The sequence below is a fragment of the Somniosus microcephalus genome, chromosome 7 (assembly GCF_052327205.1).
Source record: "Somniosus microcephalus isolate GS21.2 chromosome 7, FLI_Smic_1.0, whole genome shotgun sequence".
Classification (NCBI taxonomy): Eukaryota; Metazoa; Chordata; class Chondrichthyes; order Squaliformes; family Somniosidae; genus Somniosus; species Somniosus microcephalus.
The window spans coordinates 240,283,489-240,299,018 of record NC_140993.1 but is presented as its reverse complement, the minus strand read 5'-3'; the positions used below and the strand labels follow the sequence as shown (position 1 = coordinate 240,299,018).

The following is a 15,530-nucleotide window of genomic DNA, read 5'->3' as shown; positions in this document are numbered from 1 at the left end:
TGTGTGTGCTGCTGCCTTTATCAGTTATACTGCTACAGCGATGGTTACTGTGGAAATATTGCTTATACAAATGTTAAGATGGAATGAGACAAGCTACAGCAAAGTGGCTTTTGAAATAATTTCAACTGCATTCATTACTGACCTTTATCTCAAAACTAAAATCTATGGGAGAAAAATTGGGTCGCGCTCCCTTTGGGGTGCTAACTTCGCCAGGGTGCTACTTACCGAAAAAATTAGTGTCCCCGCAGCCAAAATGCACCTGTAGCGCCCCAAGAGGGAGACGGGGTGCTACTGGAAGTACCCCATCTCCCTCTCGGGGCGCTGTGAGTGAATATTGCGGCGCTATGTGCCGCGGCGCCATGCGCTGTGTCATATCGCACCGCGGTACTGCAGGGCTTCCTCCCCTTATTAAGGGGGCGGGGCCTAGCGCAGTGCAACCTGGGGCCCAGCTGGGCCACCAGGAATTCGAGTGCCGGTAAAAGAGCCCGGCACTCGAGAGAAGTTCCGGGCCCACGGAGCGCAGCCGGCACTCTGCGGGGGGGAGGGGGGGCTGCTCAGGAGGCCGGGGATGGCAATGGGGGCAGGTGCTAGCAGGCAGCCAGCAACAAAAATGATCACCCGGCACTTCCCCTTTAATTTGCGCTGCCCAGGCCGCAGGTAGGCCCCCCTGAGCCTGTCAGACATAGCGTCCGGCGGTAAGTCAGGGGGCGCAACCGAAGATGCAGTGCCGTGGGGTGCTAACGGTTACAACGCTGCTAACCTCCCGCTGAATTTCGCGGGAGGCGTTGGCGGTGCCACGCCCAGGCACTAGTTGCTTTGCGCGCCATTAGCACCCTCTTAGGGCGCTAACGGGAGGCGCAAAGCAACTGAATTTTTAGGCCTTAATGTCTAAATAAATATTGATAACAAACACATTGGGCCAAAAATTCAGGGGTTTAGCACCGGCCATTCCCGCTCGATTCAGGGGAAACAAATGGTGGCCACCACCATACTTCCATCCGCTGTTGGTGGGTCCCGTGGCAGCGACCATTTTCAGCTGGGCGGCAGTGCTGCTGATGTCGGCACTCGCGAAAATTTTGTAGATTATGTAGATTGTGATGTCAGTGAGTGTGCAACACTCACTTGATGCCTGATTTTTTTAATTTGTTAATGGGATGTGGGCGTCACTGGCAAGGCCAGCATTAATTGCCCATCCCTAGTTGCCCTTGAGAAGGTGGTGGTGAGCCCCCTCCTTGAACCGCTGTAGTCTGTGTGGTGAAGGTACTCCCATAGTGCTGTTAGGGAGGGAGTTCCAGGATTTTGACCCAGTGATGATGAAGGAACGGCGATATACTTCCAAGTCATGATGGAGTGTGACTTGGAGGGGAACTTGGAGGCGGTGGTGTTCCCATGCACCTGCTGCCCTTGTCCTTCCAGGTGGTAGAGGTCATGGATTTGGGAGGTGCTGCTGAAGAAGCCTTGGCGAGTTGCTGCAGTGCATCTTGTAGATGGTACACACTGCAGCCACGGTACGCCGGCGGTGGAGGGAGTGAATGTTTAAGGTGGTGGATGGGGTGCCAATCAAGTGGGCTGCTTTGTCTTGGATGGTGTTGAACTTCTTGAGTGTTGTTGGAGCTATACTCATCCTGCTAAGTGGAGAGTATTCCCTCACACTCCTAACTTGTGCCTTGTAGATGATGGAAAGGCTTTGGGGAGTCAGGAGGTGAGACACTCGCCACAGAATGCCTAGCCTCTGACCTCCCTTGTTGCCACAGTATTTCTGTGGCTGGTCCAGTTAAGTTTCGGGTCAATGGTGACCCCCAGGATATTGATGGTGGGGGATTCGGTGATGGTAATGCTGTTGAATGTCAAGGGGCGGTGGCTAGGCTCTTGCTTGTTGATGATGGTCATTGCCTGTGTAGCTTTTAAAATCTCTTCAGAATAATTTGCCTGTGATTACACAAACCACTCTGGGTACAGGTATATTTTGTATCAGTAAAACAGGTTTATTAAGCATTAAGCATCCAGTACAAAGAAGTAATACTTAACAAGAAGATAGTCGCAGTCTGTTCATTGAACCCCGGCATTCCTTCCAAGTGACTGTTTAACTCTTGCTGTGTTCTGTTGACTGAAGCTTCTCATCCTCTGGTTTTGCGCTGCTTTCAGTGTTCAATAGCTGTTCCTTTTATACCTTTTTTTCCCTTTCAAAAATACATAGCAACTTGCAGCTGCTTGGGCTATCTCACCATTCTGACCTTCACAAGTACGGTCTATGATTTCCTCCCCTTTTCTGCTGTGAGCTTTACTATGAGAACTTTTACATCTTTTGTCTTTCCCATAGCCCATTAACTAGACTGGTCTGAAACTTCAATGATAAGGGATATTAGGTATTGAAAACCCTCGATCTTGCTTTGAGACTTAATTAATGTTTTGTCCTTCACTGTCTTTTTGTTTTTAACATAACAAAAAATCTACACTACCTCAGCACTATTCTCGGAGTTAACATAATGTTGGCTTAATTTTACCATCATGCTTTGGTCTCAGCCATTCGCCATTTTATACAGGCTTTTAACATACAATTTCACATATTATAGTTATATACTAATGGTTATAGAATCTTAATAATGTTTACTAAATCCTACAGGTACACTCTATCCTACAGATCCCTACCTTGAGGGCGAGACATTTTGCTGACCCCTCAAAACTAAAATCTTACATATGGATTTGTTCTCCCACATTTATGTACAGTAACTCTAAGATATTCTGTGTTCTGATGACATTTAAACATGATCGGGTTTTGTACGTTGGGTGTCTCAGGTAGCAGGTGTAAACTAGTAAGCATATCAATACTACAAGTTGGGTGATGACCAGTACATGGGAAATTATCCTAATCCAAGGAGGAAATTCCATGTTTGTCCCTATGTTGTATTATCAGTCCTAACAATTTTTGACTCCCTGCCTTGTGGCATTTGTGTTTAACTGGGTAGATCATAATCAAACTTCTGATCTTACATAGTTCTGCATCATCATAATAACTGGATAGCTGATAAGTGTTTATTAGTGACCCAAATGGAGAGACGTCCCTTATTGATGGTCTGAAGGTTTTCCCTAGTTTGCTCAATCAGCCAATTCCCGTACATAGCGCATACGTCATTATGGGCTGCCTGATCAGAGGCATTTCTGTTTTCTCTAATCAGAGCATTAATTCTTTTGGCAAGATCCTCTATCTCGTGTATGATGTCCCGCAGGTGTATGGTCATTACCTGATCCTCCCTTAGCTCCTCGCGTTCTATGCTGTTTTCCTTACTGAGTATCTCCTTCAAATCTTCCCTTACCATTTGTACTTGTCTCTGTAAATCTGCGGAGTCCATTGAGTTAACTATTGAGGTTACTGTGTTGAAACCCGTGAGCCCATCATTTATCAATCCTCTTCTTTGCCTACTCTTTCCCTGGCTTTTCTCTTGATTGGTATTAAGCTCATGGCGGAAGGCCCCTTCTGTTTTTTCTATGCTTGTCGACAAAGTCGCCTTTTCCCAGTATTGGCTAAAAACCTGCTGCAGCATTCCTTGAGTTAATTTTGCTGTTTTGTTAGAGCACCACTTTGGTAGTATTAGGTCTGTTAAATTGAGGATAACAGAGGCCACTTCGATGATACTCTGCTTTATAGGTAGGGATAATTACAAGACCATTCCCAGGTCCTGGTTTTAAGTAGGGGCATTGTTTCTCGAGTACTCCCTCTTGGGTTTCTGAATGGTTTGTTTTCTCATAGGGTGTGAGCCTAACACTATAGAAATACCCATCCTCCCTTACACATCCGGTTATCCCATTTTTGAATTCTACTATGCTTATTCTCGGGGTCCTTATAATTTCCCCAACGTTTAAAGGTTGTCATAAAGGGTTCATTCCCTGCTGAGGTAATCTTTATATTAACTTCTGGGATATGAGACCAATCATCACTCTGATTTTTAAGGTCCGAGATAATATTTGACCCAATACAAGAATACTGACCGGTGTGTTTCCTACACCACCGAGGCCAACATAATTGTACGTATTCCTTGCTCTCAGAAGCTACTGGGCCCTGGTTTGATTCTTGTACCTGTTCCCAGATTGCATTATTTTTCTTCAGGAATTTCCACACATTTGGACCTTTGCTGTCTCCTATCCCGCACCTGATACACACACCATATCCTTCTTTTATTTCCCAACTATACACCTTTTCTTGTAATGTACCACAACCCGTCACATATGTTGTTGTTACATTGGCCCAGAAATTTGGGTCGGGGGCTTCCCGCGGGTGCAAGCCCCCGTCCTGCACTTACCTAGCGCGCTGGCTGTTGAGCTGTGGGTCTACGTGGGATTCCGATCCTGGGCCTCCTCCAACTGCTGGCACGCAGTGCTTGCGTATCCCAGGGGCGCAGTTAGTTCGATGCATCCCCTGGGATCACATGGGCCATGGAGAGCCAATGGTAGCAGGCAATGCTTCATTCATAAGTTTGACAGGAAGAGTTGTCAAACCTGTAAATACTATAAGCCCCAAAACATCACTAAAACTTCAAATAATTTTTTTTTAAATCACATTTTAAAAATAACTATATATAAAATAACAATTTTAAACAATAATTTAAATTTTTGAAAAAATTTATTACATTTTCTAACAGGGCTAAAAATAAACTTACCTTTCTTTAAAGTATTTAAAAATAATAAACTTGTGGAAAAAATGTTTTAATTTTAATTAATTCACCACTTACCTTGTTAAAAGCAGGCCTTGCGCCTGCTTTATACATGTGTAACTCCTGGAGACTTACCCTCCCGGAGAAACCTGGAAAACACGCGTTCCACCTCTGAACCCCTTCTTTCAGGGGAATGGAAGTTCCGGTTTCCCGCGCATGCGCAGTGCATGCACAAAACCGGCATTTCCATTGGGCCTACAGGTGAGTACCGAATTTCTGGGCCAGTATCTTTTGTGCTGTTTCTGATCCAAACCGGAAAATCCCCCCCATATGTCTCAGATGAACTACTATGGTTCTTTGATTGTTTACGTCTGCCAATAATTTGAGATTCCGTTCCATAGATGGGGAGTGGAGCACATTCACCTCCTTGTTCCAGTGTACAGATGTTGATGGTAAAGTCAAAAGTTTTTGTTACCTCCATAGAGCTCGCTGCACATCCAATCATCAATATCAGTATACAGAGCCACATCTTTAACCTGTGGGTAGACCAAAATGTAACATTTTAATTCTTAACAGTTTTCATCCGATTGATATGGAACCATTTTAGTTTAGGTTCTCCCTTCGGACCATATGGCACATTCAGTAGATACACAGCTGGATTTAATTTATCTACTGTGGTAAAACCACCAATGAACTCCTGTACAAATGAATAACTGTCTTTAAAGCAATGTTATAGCACCTATGTCCGTTTGTTGAGTGTAAACAAGCTTTCTGTAAAAACCCTGAAACAACACAATGACGTCATCACGTTGGTCACGTGGTGCCCCGAGTGGCGGGAAACGTGATGACGTCATGACGTCAGAGGTGGGAGGTTCTGAGTTCCAAGCTACTGTATAGACCTGTTTGCTGTTGCTCCTGCATGTTTTTGTTTTGTTCACCAGTTTAATTAAATTTGGTTAATTTACTGAACTGACTCGACCTCAGTGATTTAGATAGGAATCCATTGATTCCTACATTGGTGACCCCGAAGCTTCACGGACGATTTTCGCGGAGGCAAGCTCGAGAACAAGATGGATGTAAATGCAGCGAGTTTGAAGCTCCCTCAATTTTGGGAACAACAGGCAGCCTCCTGGTTCGTTCAAGCGGAGGCTCAGTTCCAACTGCGAAACATAGTGCTGGATCAGACCCGTTACCTTTATGTGGTCTCCGCACTGGACAGCTCGACGGCTTCCCGCATTATCAGCCTGCTGGAGACCCCGCCCGTGGAGAACAAGTACGAAATGCTCAAGGCGCGCCTCATGCAAGTATTTGGTCTCACAAAGGCGGAGCGCGCACGACACTTGCTCGCACTCCCCGGGTTAGGCGATGCTAAGCCTTCCGAGTTGATGAGCCACATGCTCACCCTCCTCGGGTCTGAGCCACAGTGTTTTATATTTTGTGAACTGTTCCTGAGCCAGCTCCCTGAGCAGGTACAAGCAGCCCTGGCCAGGTCGATGGCTACGGACGGTGTGGCGCTCACGGCCGAAGCCGACACCATTTACGCGGTGATGCAACAGTATTGTGCCACCTCAACGCGCCCCGCCTCCAAGAACCCCGCCTCGGCACCTCCACAGACCGGCCTTTGCTACTACCACGCCCGTTTCGGTCAGAAAGCCAGATGCTGCCGACCCCCGTGTAAATTCGTGCCGCCGGCACCGAGAAAGCAGCAACACCGATTGCGCGACCAGAAGGGAAGCCCCGAGGTCGGTTTCGCCTCCACAATGACAGTTGGTGATTCCGGGAAATTGTTGTACATCACCGACTCCATTGTGGGCTGGCGTTTCTTATGCGACACGGGCACTCAGTGCAGCATCCTCCCCGCTTCGGTTCTCGACGTCCGATCTGGGCGGCGCGGTTCTCCGCTACAGGCCACCAATGGCAGCGCCATCCGTACGTACGGGAAGTGGCGTATCCGATTGTGTCTCGGCGGCCAACTCTTCCACTGGGAGTTTATCACCACCACGATACCACTGGCAATCCTTGGAGCCGATTTTTTCTGCACGCATGACCTACTGGTCGATGTACGTAATCGCCGTCTGATCCATGCCGCCTCACGAGCCCCCATCCCCTGTTTTCGGGGCTCCGGCGCGACCCACGCGATTACCTGCACCGAGTCGCCGCCCGACGAGTTCGCCCGCCTGCTCATGGAATTTCCGGAGCTCGCTCGACCCACTTTCTCTGCGACGACCGCCAAACACGGTGTTGAACACCACATCGCGATGACCGGCCCCCCGGTTTACGCCCGGGCTCGGCGATTAGAGGCCAGTAAACTCGAGGCCGCGAAGGTGGAATTCGCCACTATGGAGCGGTTGGGCATCGTTCGCCGATCTGATAGTCCCTGGTCATCTCCGCTACACATCATGCCAAAGCCCGGTGGTGGGTGGCGGCCCTGTGGTGATTATCGGCACCTCAACGAGGTCACAACTCCAGACCGGTACCCGATACCGTATATTCAAGATTTTTCCGCCCATTTGGTCGGCACGTCGTGGTTCTCCAAGATTGACCTCGTCCACAGGTACCACCAGGTGCCCGTCCACCCTCAGGATGTCCAGAAAACGGCGGTCATTACCCCATTTGGCCTTTTTGAATTTTTACAGATGCCTTTCGGGCTTAAAAATGCGGTGCAGGCGTTCCAACGCCTCATGGATTCGGTGCTCCGGGATCTCAGATTCCTTTTCGTGTACCTCGATGACATCCTCGTCGCCAGCGCGTCAAAGGAAGAACACCTACGTCACCTGCGCGTCCTTTTCCGCCATCTCCAGGAGCATGGCCTTATAGTTAACCCAAACAAGTGCCAATTTGGACTGAGGCAGATCGATTTTCTGGGCCACCGCATCACCGCGGAAGGGGCACTGCCACTCAGGGCGAAAGTGGCAGCCGTCGCTGCGTTCCCGCGGCCGCAATCCGTCAAGGCGCTCCAAGAATTCCTCGGCATGGTAAACTTTTACCATCGCTTTGTCCCCCGGGCTGCCCAGCTCATGCGGCCGCTCTACGAGGCACTCCGAGGGACACCGGGGAAAGAACCGGTGATCTGGTCGTCGGTCATGGACCGCGCATTTGGGGACACGAAGGAGGCCCTCGCCAATGCGACGATGTTAGCGCACCCGCTGCCCAGCGCCACCATCGCGCTCACGACAAATGCGTCGGACTACGCCGTCGGTGCCGTGCAAGAGCAATGGGTTGACGGGGCATGGCAACCGCTGGTGTTTTTTAGCCGCCAGTTACGTAGTAACGAACATAGCTATAGCACATTTGACCGAGAGCTGTTGGCGTTGTTCCTGGCCATCCGCCACTTTCGTTTTTTATTGGAAGGACGCCAATTCGTCGCTTTCGTGGATCACAAGCCCCTGACGTTTGCCATGGCCAAGACGACTGAGCCGTGGTCGGCCCGACAGCAACGGCAACTCACTTTCATCTCCGAGTTTATCACCGACATCCGTCATGTGGCCGGCAAGGACAACGTGGTTGCCAACTGCCTTTCGCGTGCGGCCGTCCAACTGGGTCTCGACTATTCACTAATGGCGGTCGACCAAGCGGCTGACCCGGAGACGCACGCTTTCCGTTCTGATTCGTCCGGCCTGCGGCCAGTGGACGTACTTTTCCACTCAGACGGCACATCCTTGCTCTGCGATGTCTCCCTGGGAGACCCACGCCCGATCGTTCCGTCATCCTGGTGCAGGAAAGTCTTCGATATCATGCACAACCTCGCCCACCCGGGTGTGCGGGCTTCACAGAAGTTGTTAGCATCCAAGTTTGTCTGGAGGGGAATGCGAAATGATGTGCGCGACTGGGCCAACACCTGTGTCGTGTGCCAGAGAGTGAAGGTGCAGCGCCACGTTAAAGCTCCTGTCGCCATTTTCGAGGTACCGGAGCGGTGATTCGATCATGTTCATATCGACCTCGTGCGCCCACTACCACCGTCACAAGGGTTCACGCATCTGCTGATGATCGTCGACTGTACCACCAGATGGCCGGAGGCCATTCCATTGACGTCCACCAGCTCCGCGGACGTCGCCCGGGCTTTTCTTTTGTCCTGGGTTGCCCGTTTTGGCGTGCTGTCGGACATTTCATCGGACCACGGGCCACAGTTCTCCTCTGCTTTGTGGAACGCCGTGGCTTCAGAATTGGGCGCCAAGCTCCATCGCACCACGGCTTACCACCCGCAGGCCAATGGGTTATGCGAACGCTTCCATCGTTCTCTGAAGGCATCGCTGCGGGCTACCCTCCAAGGGACCGCGTGGATGGATAAGTTGCCATGGGTAATGCTCAGGTTGCGCACGGCGCCTAAAGAGGGCCTGCAGGCGTCGGCCGCCGAACTGGCCTAAGGCCAGCCGCTCAGGGTCCCCGACGAGTTTCTCCCGTCGCCGACGCGTCCGTGGTCCGCCACTGAACAACTGGAGGCTCGCCGAGCCGCGGCGCACGCTTTCCGGCCCATTCCGACTTCACAGCATGGACTGCCTGCGTCACATGTTCCGCCAACGCTCATGAGGGTTAAATTCGTTTTTGTACGGCACGATGCCCACCGTAGTCCCCTCATGCCTCCATACACGGGCCCCTTCCGGGTACTGAAGGCGGGCACCAAGAGTTTTCTGGTAGACGTCGGTGGGACACCCGACTACATTTCCGTGGACCGCCTCAAGGCTGCACACCTGGACCTCGGCCAGCCAGTCGAAACAGCGCAGCCGCCGCATTGTGGGCGACTGCCCGCGGCCGCTACGCCTGGCCCATCGGCCCCGCGACCCAGCTCCTCTCCTGCACCATCCATTCCTCTCCGGGAATATCGGAGTCACTCCGACAGGGTTGTCCGACCTCCTCTGCGATTGACTTTGATGATTAAAGACACTTCTGGGGGGCGCATGTGGTAAAACCACCAATGAACTCCTGTACAAATGAATAACTGTCTTTAAAGCAATGTCACTGCACCTATGTCCGTTTGCTGAGTGTAAACAAGCTTTCTGTAAAAACCCTGAAACAACGCGATGACGTCATCACGTTGGTCACGTGGTGCCCCGAGTGGCGGGAAACGTGATGACGTCATGACGTCAGAGGTGGGAGGTTCTGAGTTCAGACCTCGTGGAACAAGCTACTGTATAGACCTGTTTGCTGTTGCTCCTGCATGTTTTTGTTTTGTTCACCAGTTTAATTAAATTTGGTTAATTTACTGAACTGACTCGACCTCAGTGATTTAGATAGGAATCCGTTGATTCCTACACTACTGTGGTATGAGGGCTCGTCCATTTTACCTTGAATTAGTGTTTTTTTGAAGTGAAATTTTGTAACATTACCTGGTCCCCAATCTCATACTCAAATGGTTTTACCCTCTTATCATAATATCGCTTGATTTGTTCACGCGATTTGCCTGTGTTAATGGCCACCAGCCTGTTCACCTTGTCCATATAATCTATCAAGGCTTGTATCCATTTTTGGCTACAGGGTTGCAACGTTAATGGTGTGTTATTTTCCAATATTATGTGTCCTGGTATCCGCATTTGTCTCCCAGTCATAGCCTCATATGGACTTACCCTCGTAGTCCCATGTGGGGTAGAATGTATTGCCATCAAACATAAGGGCAACCTGTCAGTCCACTGAGTGGGGTGTTCTGTACACAGCTTCTGCAGCATTGTTTTTAGAGTTCGATTCCCCCTCTCCACAATCCCTGGTGATTGTGGATGGTGCACAATGTGCAATTTAGGTTTTATCTGTAACATTTCTTGTAGGGTTGTGAAAACTGCCCCCGTGAAGTGTGGACCCTGATCATTATCCAATTGTAATGGTAATCCCCACCTACAGAACACCTCACTCAGGAGAATTTGGGCAGCAGTGCGCGCTTTAATGTTTCTTGTGGGAAACGCCTCGATCCATTTAGTGAATTGATCAATTACCACGAGCGCGTACTCGTAGTTACCCTTGGATTTTGTTAGCGGGCGAATAAAGTCAATCTGTAGGTGTGTCCACGGTCCCACAGGAGGGGACTGTGACCTAAGCAAGGCACGATTAAAACACGAAGGAGGGTTTGTTTGTAGGCAGGGCAGGCAGCGATTAACATATTGCTCCACATGCTGCTCCATTTCAGGCCACCAGCAAATGGGTAATAACTTTTGTAGTGTAGTGGCCGCTGAGTAATGTCCCGCCGTCAGGTGAGAATGGAAGAGGGCTAGAATTTCTTCCTTCAACTGAGGAGGAATATAAACTACTAAGTCTCCCTCTTTATTTTTAACCATAAGCAGGGGAGGGTTTTTATCCGCACCATGTTGTACTACAGTTGCGTTTGCCCATGGGGTGGGTACTGGTAGTGGGCGTCCCTGTTCATGCCAGGCTATTACTTGCGCATAGGGAGCGTGTGAATCCTGTAGGGCCAAAAGATCCATGGGTTTAGTTTTAGTTACCGCCCTCACTACGGGTATCTGAGTGTCATTCATCACCCACCAAGGCAATAGACAGCCGTTCTTGGCAGCTTCCTTAGCAAGGCGATCGGCTGCCTGGTTACCTCGGGAGTGGGGAGATGAATCTTTCTGATGGGCTGCTACCTTTCCTACATGACAAGGAGCGACTCGCTCCTGGAGCTCTTTCCATAGCTCACAGAGGAGACCAGAATGTAATAAAGATTTACCATCTGATGAGCAAAACTCATTTGTATGATATAGGGGAAGGGCCATAACTGCATTACAGACGTAACTGCTGTCGGACCAGGTATTAGTTTCATCCGTAGTCGTATCGTGAGCGGCGATAATTACAGCAATTAGTTCTGTTTGTTGGGAGGAGTGGGCAGGAACCTGGAATCCTACTGACCAATCGGGAGCGTCCATATCAATGAGGGCACCTCCAGTTCTAGGATGGCTGTCTGCATAGTATGACGATCCGTCTACGTACACATTTCGAGCTCTAGGTATGGCATTGACCTTTACTGGGTTTGGTTCCATATCTAGGGCTGGTAATGGACACTGGTGTGGGCTTCTCTCACAGGCGAGCATAAGAGGTAAGTTCATTTAGGAGTAATGTCCAGGTCTCGCTGTAACAATTCAAGTGTCCATTTACTGATTCGCTGAGAGGACACCTTAGTCTCACTTGATTTTAGGGGCATGTGTGGCGAATGCAAAATCACTTTCTGCAGTCCGGTGATGTAAGTAAAATGATTGACTACCCAAAATGTGGCCAACAGGTGGCGCTCGCACGCTGAGAATGTGCTTTCTACCCCTCGTAAGATACGTGAGGCTTATGCGATGGGGCGCAGTGTCTCGCTGATTGCTTGGGTCTGACTTAAAACGGCAGTTAGGCTGGTAGGGGTGGAGCCTACTTCAAGATGGAAGGGCTGGCTGTGATCTGGGATAATGAGGGCTTGTTTCAAAGCACTAACTGCTGCAGTATGGTGGTCTTCCCAAACGGATTGTATCTCTTCCGCATCGCCCTTTAAAAGATCATACAAAGGTTTAGCCAAGTCTGCAAAGTTCGGAATAAATTTTGCTGATATCCAACTAAGCCTAAAAAGGGTCACAGTGCGGTCTTTGAAACTGGCAATGGGAGTCTCTGAATAGTCGCTACCTTTTGGTGGTCCGGACTGAGGCCGGTCGCTGAAATCTTTACTCCCAGAAAGGTAACCTCATCTTTTGCCAGCTGAGCCTTTTTTGGATTTATTTTCAGCCCTGCCTTCTGTACTAACCCTATCAACTCATCTAGAAGTTCTAGGTGTTCCTCCATTGTTACGGTAGCCAGGATCAGGTCGTCAACATACTGTAGAAGGGCTGATGGTTTAGAAAAGTCTTTAACTGCTCATGCCATATACTGATGAAAGATTGATGGTGAGCTATGAAACCCTTGCGGTAAACACGTAAATGTGTAACCCTGCCCCTCAAACGTGAAAGCAAATTTGTACTGGTCCTCCTGAGCAACTGGGATACTCCAAAAACCATTCGCTATGTCTAGGGGTAGGGAAGACCGTAGCTTTGGGGGGTACGGATGTCAGTAGCGAAGGGGCTTGACTGTTGGATTTTGAAGTGGGAAAGCTTTGTTTAGGGCTCGGTAATCAATAGTAAGCCTCCAGGATTCATCTGGCTTCCTAACCGGCCATGCAGGGGAATTGGTGGTAAATGAACCTTTGCACACTACTCCCTGCTCTTCTAATGAGGCAATGACTGTTCGCGAATACGGAGTACTCTCCTGGGGAATCGGGTATTGTTTACATGCGCGATGGGGTGGACCATTAATTCGCGTTTGCCCTTCCATTCTCCCGCAGTCGTGTTTAGACTTAACAAAGGCTGCTGCGTGTTTAGTCACTAAGGAGTTAACAGCAGGCAGGGAATGTGTCAGCAGTGCTATCTGCTCAGGCTTCTTTATAGCAAACACCGAGTGGACATCTGAAATTTGCACTACATCTCCCAGTTTAGACTCAACCCACAAACAGTTCTGATTGTAATCTATAATGGCTGTCATTCCTCATAGGGTGTCATTGCCAAGTATTTCCATTTTGTTGATCATACACATATATAACAGATGTGATTTTTATGGGGAAGGTCTCAAGGGAAATACTAACTTCCTCTCCTGGATATGCTGGTGCCTGTGTGCCGGTGACTCCTGTTATTACGAAGCTACTTGATGTGCCTCAATAAATCCGAGACTCAATGTTAGCGGAACAAAACAAGGCTTTTATTAACTTAGAAGGTAACACACAGTGGAGAGGTATCTTCCATCCAGAGGTCTGCTGTACTGGATGTGAGGCAGGCTGGGCCTGCTTACATAGGGGCCAGGTATGGGCGGAGCCCTACACACAATACAATACAATGGTGAGGAAACGGAACTGAGGTAAGGGAAATGAAACCAAGCCACAGTCACAGGCAGAGAATACCGATGAGTGATGAATGGCATATTTCATCACATTCACCCCTTCTATAGATTTAGTCTGTTCGGGGGTTTGATAGTCCTCTGTGACCGACGTGGCTGTTGTGGTGTCGGCTGGGTGTCCCCGGTGGCCTCCTGGGTCTCTGCCGGGGGTGCCACCAGGGTTGTTGAAGGGGTAGTTGGTGGGGGTACCATTGGTCGATGTTCTTCCGGGGGTGATGAAAGAGTAGTGGGTGGGTAAGAGTTGCTGTGATCGTTGTTGCTGCTGTTGTCGTGGCTGTTGTCGTTACTGGCTGGGGCGACGTCTTTTATAGACACGGTGTCCTCCCTTCCGTCGGCGTGCCGGACATACGCGTATTGGGGGTTGGCGTGGAGTAGGTGCACTGACTCCATGAGAGGGTCCCTCTTGTGGCCCCTCACATGCCTTCGCGCGAATACCAGACCTGGGGTGGAGAGCCATGACGGCATGGATACGCCTGAGGTGGATTTCCGGGGAAAGACAAACATTCGCTCATGAGGCGTGGCATTAGTGGCAGTACACAATAGTGACCGTATCGAATGGAGCACATCTGGGAGGACTTCCTGCCAGCGGGAGATAGGGAGGCCCTTGGTCCTTAGAGCTAGAGTGACTGCTTTCCATACTGTCCCGTTCTCTCGCTCCACTTGACCATTACCCCGGGGGTTGTAGCTGGTGGTACGGCTCGTGGCGATCCCCCTGGACAGCATGTACTGGCGTAGCTCTTCACTCATGAAGGACGCCCCCCTATCTGTATGGATGTAGCTTGGCATACCGAACAGGCTGTTGAGGCATTTAATGACCGTGGCGCTGGGCATGTCTGGGCAGGGGAAGGCGAATGGGAAACGGGAGTATTCGTCCACAATGTTCAGGAAGTAAACATTGCGGTCGACGGACGGGAGGGGGCCCTTGAAATCTAAGCTGAGCCGCTCAAAGGGCCGTGTAGCTTTGATTAAGTGGGCTCTATCTGGGCGGTAGAACCGAGGCTTGCACTCAGCGCAAGTGCGGCAGTTCCTGGTCAGAGACCGAACTTCCTCAATCGAGTAGGGTAAGTTGCGGGACTTTATGAAGTGGAACAGCCGCATGACCCCTGGGTGGCAGAGGTCGTTGTGGAGGGTCTGTAGCCGATCCCCGGTGGCGCTGGCACACATCCCTCGTGAGAGGGCGTCGGGGGATTCGTTAAGGGCCCCTGGCCGGTAAATGATGTCATACTCGAAGGTGGAGAGCTCGATCCGCCACCTAAGAATCTTATCATTTTTAATCTTCCCCCTCTGTTTATTATTGAACATAAACGCTACCGACCGCTGGTTGGTAAGTAGGGTGAAGCGTTTGCCGGCTAGGTAGTGGCGCCAGTGGTGCACTGCCTCCACGATGGCTTGGGCCTCCTTTTCCACGGAGGAGTGTCTGATCTCGGGCCCTTGGAGGGTCCTCGAGAAGAAAGCTACGGGCCGCCCCGCCTGGTTGAGGGTGGCCGCCAAGGCAAAGTCAGACGCATCACTTTCCACTTGAAAGGGAGTGTTCTCGTCCACTGCCTGTAGCGTGGCCCGCTCAATATCCCGCTTAATGCTTTTGAAGGCGTGGGCCTCAGCAGAGAGCGGAAAAGAGGATGCTTTCAAGAGTGGGCGGGCTTTGTCAGAGTAGTTGGGGACCCATTGGGAATAATAAGAAAATAACCCCAGGCACCTTTTCAGGGCTTTGGGAGTGTTGGGCAGGGGCAGCTCCCGTAGGGGGCGCAATCGGTCGGGGTCTGGTCCGATTTCCCCATTCTCCACCACGCTGCCTAGTATGCAGAGGCGCGTGGTGTTGTAAATGCACTTGTCCTCGTTGTAGGTGAGGTTGAGTTTTTGTGCGGTTTTCAGGAACCTCTCGAGGTTCGAGTCGTGATCCTGCTGGTTGTGACCGCAGATGGTGACGTTGTCGAGGTAGGGGAATGTTGCCTGCAAGTGGTGGTCATCGACCATGCGGTCCATCTCCTTCTGGAAGACCGAGACCCC

General features: G+C 50.3%; 2 protein-coding genes across 4 annotated transcripts in view; one reads left to right on the top strand and one right to left on the bottom strand.

Moving 5' to 3' along the window:
* The window catches only part of LOC147115177 (fer-1-like protein 6), a 904,394-nt gene that overhangs the window by 518,287 nt on the left and 370,577 nt on the right, over positions 1-15,530 (bottom strand). The window lies entirely within an intron of this gene.
* The window catches only part of LOC147115178 (V-type proton ATPase subunit C 1-A-like), a 241,258-nt gene continuing 237,367 nt past the window's right edge, over positions 11,640-15,530 (top strand). Inside the window, exon 1 of one of the 3 annotated variants that reach the window (XM_085993504.1) lies at positions 11,640-11,664. The gene's annotated coding sequence lies outside the window, so the exon portion shown is untranslated. Of the gene's footprint in view, positions 11,665-11,978; positions 12,280-15,530 lie in introns of those variants that run through there. The other 2 variants (XM_085993506.1, XM_085993503.1) reach the window with 2 other exon arrangements.